Below are 6,405 nucleotides of genomic sequence, written 5' to 3'. Positions count from 1 at the left end.
ACTGCTTTACCACTCGTGAAGCTTCCCTTTGCAGGTAGGGACTGGGAGGCTTGAACCCGGGTCCTTGAGCACTGTAACGTGCACTCAACCAGCTGCACCACCAGCTGGCCTTGAACCCAAGTCTTTGCACATTGTAACATGTGTGCTTAACTGGGTGTATCACAGTCCAGCACCCCAAATAAACAAGTATTAAAAAACACATGGTGGTGCAATCAAAACCTTTCTTGATGGCATCAGCTACAAAATAAACACAGGCTAAGCCCTAGGCCTGTGCCTGTCTAGAAGCTGCCTTTATGGGTTGGGCTTGCATCCTAGGGTGGGGGGAAGTTGGGGTTCTTGGCCCCTATGGATCAACAAGTGGTCCTGGGTTTCTGTTGGGGATGTCCAAGAGGACAATAATGCTAGTTGACGCTCACCAGAGACAGTTTTCCAACAGTGGGCTAGATATTTAGAAATCCTAGCTGTCCTAGGAGTTTGGCCTGTCTTTGCTGTGGTCAGGAGCCTGGCCTAGAAGCCTTTGTTCCTTGGACAGACTTGGCCCTTGAGTGGGTCCAATCTTTCAGTCTGTCTGGCCAGGTTTAAAGGTCTGCAGTGGCTTGCAGCCAGTAGAGAGACTGGAATGTGGTCTTCCTGCCACAGTCCCAGACAGCCTTGGGGATGGAGCTCTCTATTGCCTGCCCTTCCCTTGTCTCTGTCAGGGAGAACCCTGGGAGCCCTGCTGACAGATCTCTCCCCCCAAATCTAGATGAATCTCAGCTCCCAGGAAGACAGCAGAGGAGACTCCAGACTAGGCATCCTGAGCTGAGGGCTTGCCTTTGAGTTAGGATCCTCCTTGGAGCTCAGGGGCACTGCCACCTTTACCATCAAGGATGAGGCTGTGCCCAGCTGGACCAAGCCTGAGGTGTGCAAAAGTCAGTCTTGGCTGGGTGCTTGTGAACTGTGCCAAGTTCAAGCAACAAGCAGTCTCCCAGTATCTGTTCTGATGCAGGTAGGGTGCCTGCCTTTGGGGGAGAATAAAAGCGGAAGCTATTTTCATTTGGCTTCAGTCTAGATGGAGCCTAGGTGTATGATCTGCTGCAGCAGGGCCCGAGCCAAAGGGCTGCCTGCTGGGAGATGCACCTTCTATGGGGTCCGGTGGCTGTGCCAGAGGGTGACTGGCCTAGGAAGGTGGCAGGGAGCCTTTTTTTTTTTTTCTTCCAGGGTTATCTCTGGGCCTCAGTGCCTGCCCTATGAAACCACTGCTCCTAGAGGCCATTTTTTTCCATTTTATTGTTGGATAGGACAGAGAGAAATGAAGAGAGGAGGGGGAAGGCAGAGAGGGGGAAAGAAAGATAGACACCTGTAGACCTGCTTCGCAGCCTGTGAAGCGACTCCTCTGCAGGTGGGGAGCCAGGGGCTGAACCGGGATCCTTGCACTACATACTATGTGCACTTAACCCGATGTGTTTAAGCCATGCACTACTGCCTGGCTCTCAGGAGCATTATTTGTTTTTTTAAAGTATTTAAAATTTTTTATTATCTTTATTTATTTATTGGATAGAGACAGCCAAAAATTGAGAGGAGGAGGGGAGCTAGATAGGGAGAAAGAGACAGAGAGATACCTGCAGCACTGCTTCACCACTCGTAAAGCTTTCCCTCTGCAGGTGGGGACCAGGGGCTCGAACCCAGGTCCTTGTGCACTGTAATATGTGTGCTCAACCAGGTGTGCCACCACCCAGCCCCCCAGGAGCATTATTTTAAAAGATATAGATTTATAATTTTTATACATTTGAATATATATACATATATATATATATATTACACACAGACATATACACATATAATGTGCACACAGATAGATAGATAGATAGATAGATAGATAGATAGATAGATAGATTTTAGTATAACGTTGGGAAATGAACCCAGGGTCTTGCACACACTATACCACTGCTAAACAGACTTACTGGCCCATTTTCTCCTCTTTCTCCTCCTCCTCTTCCTTCTCCCCTTCTTCTTCAAGATTTATTTTTTGGGCTGGGGAGATAGCATAATGCTTATTCAAAATATTTTCATGCCTGAGCCACCAAAGGCCACAAGTTTAATCTTAACACCAGTATAAGCCAGAGCTGAGCAGTGCTTGGTAAAGGATAATGAGGAGGGGGATGGGGAGGAGGAGAAAAAGAATTTATTTGTTAACAAGAGCGAGGACCAGAGCATCACACTGGCACATGGATACAGGAGGTTGAATTTGGGATGTCATCCCAAGTTTGGGATCTGTCATCCCAAGTTTGGGATCCAACTTGGGATAGCATTACTGTCTGTGGAGCTCCCTTCGAGTTATCCTTGGTGTTTCCATGTGGTTTTGGGGCTCAAACCCAGGGCCTTGTACACAGCAAGTTGTGTGTTCAATCGGGTGAATTGTTTTGCAAGCCTGTTTATTCTTTATTTATGAGAGGGAGAACCATAACATCACTCTGGCATATATGATGTCAGAGACTGAATTTAGGACCTCTTGCTTGAGAGTTCAATGTTGTAACTAATGCAACACCTCCCAGGTTGCTCCTATTTCTCTTTTCTTTTTTTAAAATATTTATTTATTTATTCCCTTTTGTTGCCCTTGTTGTTTTTATTATTGTAGTTATTATTGTTGTTATTGATGTCGTCATTGTTGGATAGGACAGAGAGAAATGGAGAGAGGAGGGAAGACAGAGAGGAGGAGAGAAAGAAAGACACCTGCAGACCTGCTTCACCGCCTGTGAAGCGACTCCCCTGCAGGTGGGGAGCGGGGGGCTCAAACCGGGATCCTTATGCTGGTCCTTGCGCTTTGCGCCACATGCACTTAACCTGCTGTGTTACTGCCCGACTCCCTTCTTTCTTCTTTTTTTTTTAATGCAAACCAATAAAAACTTTGGTTAACATTAGTTTTTATATTTATTTATTTATTTATTTTTGTTGTAGTTATTGATGTCGTTGTTGTTGGGTAGGACAAAGAGAAATGGAGAGAGGAGGGGAAGACAGAGAGAGGGAGAGAAAGATAGACATCTGCAAGTCTGCTTCACCGCCTGTGAAGCAACCCCCCACCACATGTGCTTAACCTGCTGCACTACCACCCGACTCCTGCTATTATTTCTATAAGAGGAAAAGAGAGACCAGAGCACCAGTGATTGAACCTGGGACCTCATGCTTGAAAGTCCAGTGCTTTAGGGGGTCGGGCGGTAGCACAGCGGGTTGAGTGCACATGGCATAAAGTGCAAGGACCGGCATAGGGACCCCAGTTCGAGTCCCTGGCTCCCCACCTGCAGGGGAGTTGCTTCACAGGCGGTGAAGCAGGTCTGTAGGTGTCTATCTCTCGTCCTCTCTGTCTTCCCCTCCTCTCTCCATTTCTCTCTGTCCTATCCAACAATGAACAACATCATCAACAACAATAATAACCACAACAAGGCTACAACAAAAGGGGGAAAAGGCCTCCAGGAGCAGTGGATTCATGGTGCAGGCACTGAGCCCCAGCAATAACCCTGGAGGCAAAAAAAGAAAGTCCAATGCTTTATACACTGCCCCACTTCTCAGGTTACCAGGCAACAAGTTTTTAATTAATTAAAGTGGTGACATTTTCAGCTTCTCTCTGTACTCTTATAAGCCACTGTCCATGCAACCCCCTCTTGGAGCAGATCCTATGTAAGAAGGTGGCACCTCTGGATTACTTCCCTTTATCCCCACTTTATGTGTGCATCAATGAAGACAAAGGCCCAGAGAGGCTAAGCAATTTTCCCATGGTGACACAACTAGCAGGAGCTATAGCTGGGATCTTAGCCCAGGTTGCCAGATTGCTTTCTGGGTGTTAACCTGAGGAGCACAGGACCCAGATAAGAAGGAGGATCCCTGAGCTGGACTGGAGCATTCTAGAGGCTGAGCTCAGAATGGTGTGGGTGGTTGGTATACAGCCAGTAGGCCTTGGCCCATGTTTGTCCCCAAGTTGTAGTGGGTGGATGGGTGGGTGACAATGGTTAGGCCAGATGCTGGACAGTGACTGGACCTCCTACCTCCTTGCCTTGAGAAGTAGCCTGAGGTCTGAGGGGCCTGTTGTCTGGCCGGTTCCACCTACACTGGGGAGCCCGGGAAGGGACCAACCTTGCTTGAAGCGTGTGGCCAGTGGGCTCAAAGCTCAGGGAGGCTTGTCCAAGCCTCGAGGTTTCCCAGAGTTTCAATGCAGGAGGCTTGTCTGGGGAAGAAGGGAACTCAGGACTCAAGTCATTCATGATGTATACCTTTCCCCTCTGCCTTCCATGTTCTCCTTTGACTGGGCTCAGAATGCTGAACAGGGATGGGTATAAATGCTGTTGCCGGGTCCTTGTGGCAAGATGAACTTGGTTATCTTGGCTGCATTAAGTAGCATGGAAGCTGGTGAGGAAACAGTTAGCAGACCACCAATGTATGAGTGCCATCCCCCACCCACCTGCACCTCCCAGGCACCTCCCGAGCCTCAGTTTCCTGCTCTGTATAATGGAGAGTAACCAGAACACAGAGCACTGATGGAGATCCACCTTGAAGACCATGAGCCTGGCACTAGGAGATATGACAAATGTTAGTGTTACTACTGTGTGCCCAGCCCAGGGAGCCAGAGAAAGAAGACACAGGTCCTTCACTGAGCAGGGCCCTTGCTTCTGGGGGTTCATGCAGGAGAGTTTGTACAAGAGTTACCCAGTGCACAAGGCCTGGCCTCTTCTGTTTCGGGTATCTGGTATGGGGTGCCTCTCTGGAAAAACTCTTTTTTGTTTTTCTTTCTTTCTTTCTTTCTTTCTTTCTTTCTTTCTTTCTTTCTTTCTTCCTTCCTTTCTTTCTTAATTTCTTTCTTTCTTTCTTTCTTTCTTTCTTTCTTAATTTCTTTCTTTCTTTCTTAATTTCTTTCTTTCTTTCTTAATTTCTTTCTTTCTTTCTTAATTTCTTTCTTTCTTTCTTTCTTTCTTTCTTTCTTTCTTTCTTTCTTTCTTCTTTCTTTCTTTCTTTCTAGAGCCAGGGTCTCATACATATAGGATTCCACCACTCCCAGGCTGACTTTTTTTTTCCCCCCAATGGAGCTCAGGGTCTAATGACTCTACTGCTCCTGGTGGGCCTTGTCTTTCTTTTTCTATGTTAGAGGGTGAGAAACAGAAAGGAGAGACAACTACAGCACAGCTCTACCACTCATGAAACTTTTCTCCAGCAGGTGGAGATTGGGGATTGAACCCAGGTCCTTAAACATAGTAGTAATGTTTAATGTTTTAATGTATGTGACACCCCCCAGGGTGAAAAAATATATACATCATATGTATATTTCTCACATACAAATAAAGAGAGGGAGAGAGAGAAGAGAGACAGAAAGACAAAGAAATAGAAAGAAAAACAGACACCACAGCAGTAAAGCTCCCTCTGGTGCTATAGCACACCCATGTGATGCCAGGTTTTGAGCTTTGGTTACACGCTTGGCAAATGTCCTACTCCATTAATATTCCTCCATTTCTCCCCAGGGCAATGTCACACAAGTGTCACATATTTTCACAGTCTCTAGAGTGGCACAGCCCAACTATGGGAGGGGGCACTGTAGACTGGCAGCCATTACCACCCAGCCCAGAGCCAAAGCTGACATCTTCCATAGGGTTCTGCCTTCTTTGTATCAGGTTCTGGAACTTCTTGTACCCGACAACAGATCACAGGCCTCAGTTGCAGCCTAGACCCCCTCCCCCCAGAGCAGGGATATAAGGTGACCACTCAGCCCCCTCGGCATAGTGTTGGGGAGAGGCCCCATTGCCAGGGCCCAGCTGCAGCTGGCTCTTGGTCACATGGCCATGGGCCAGGCTTCCTCAGCACTATCCAAATGACTGGCTCTGCAGATGTCTGAGGCTGCAGGCCTATGTGTCCAGATTTTACTTTATTTTATTTTGCCTCCAGGATTATTGTTGGGGCTCAGTGTCTGTGCCATGAATCCACTGCTCCTGGAGGCCATTTTTTCCCCTTTTGTTACCCTTGTTGTTGTAGCCTTGCTTTGGTCATTATTGTTGTTGTTGTTGTTGATGTTGTTCATCATTGGATGAAACAGAGAGAAATGGAGAGAGGAGGGGAAGACACAGAGGGGAAGAGAAAGACACCTGCAGACCTGCTTCACTGCTTGTGAAGCGACTCCCCTGCAGGTGGGGAGCCGGGGGCTCGAACCGGGATCCTTACGCTGGTCCGTGCACTTTGCACCACATGCGCTTAACCCCCACATCCAGCTATTAGAATGGCTAACTCTACCCTGGTGGGTCTGTGTTGCCCACACTGGACCCACTGTTCACCTCTCCTGTAGGCACAGATTCCTGTAAGCCTAGGCCACCAGCAGAGGCCACATCCAGCCACTGGTCCTGGAGGGTTCTTGGCTTATGCCTCTGACAGGTGGGGGCAGATTCTTCACTT

This window comes from Erinaceus europaeus, chromosome 11 (assembly GCF_950295315.1).
Source record: "Erinaceus europaeus chromosome 11, mEriEur2.1, whole genome shotgun sequence".
NCBI lineage: Eukaryota > Metazoa > Chordata > Mammalia > Eulipotyphla > Erinaceidae > Erinaceus > Erinaceus europaeus.
The sequence above is the reverse complement of the archived record's forward strand: the minus strand, read 5'-3'. Positions refer to the sequence as shown.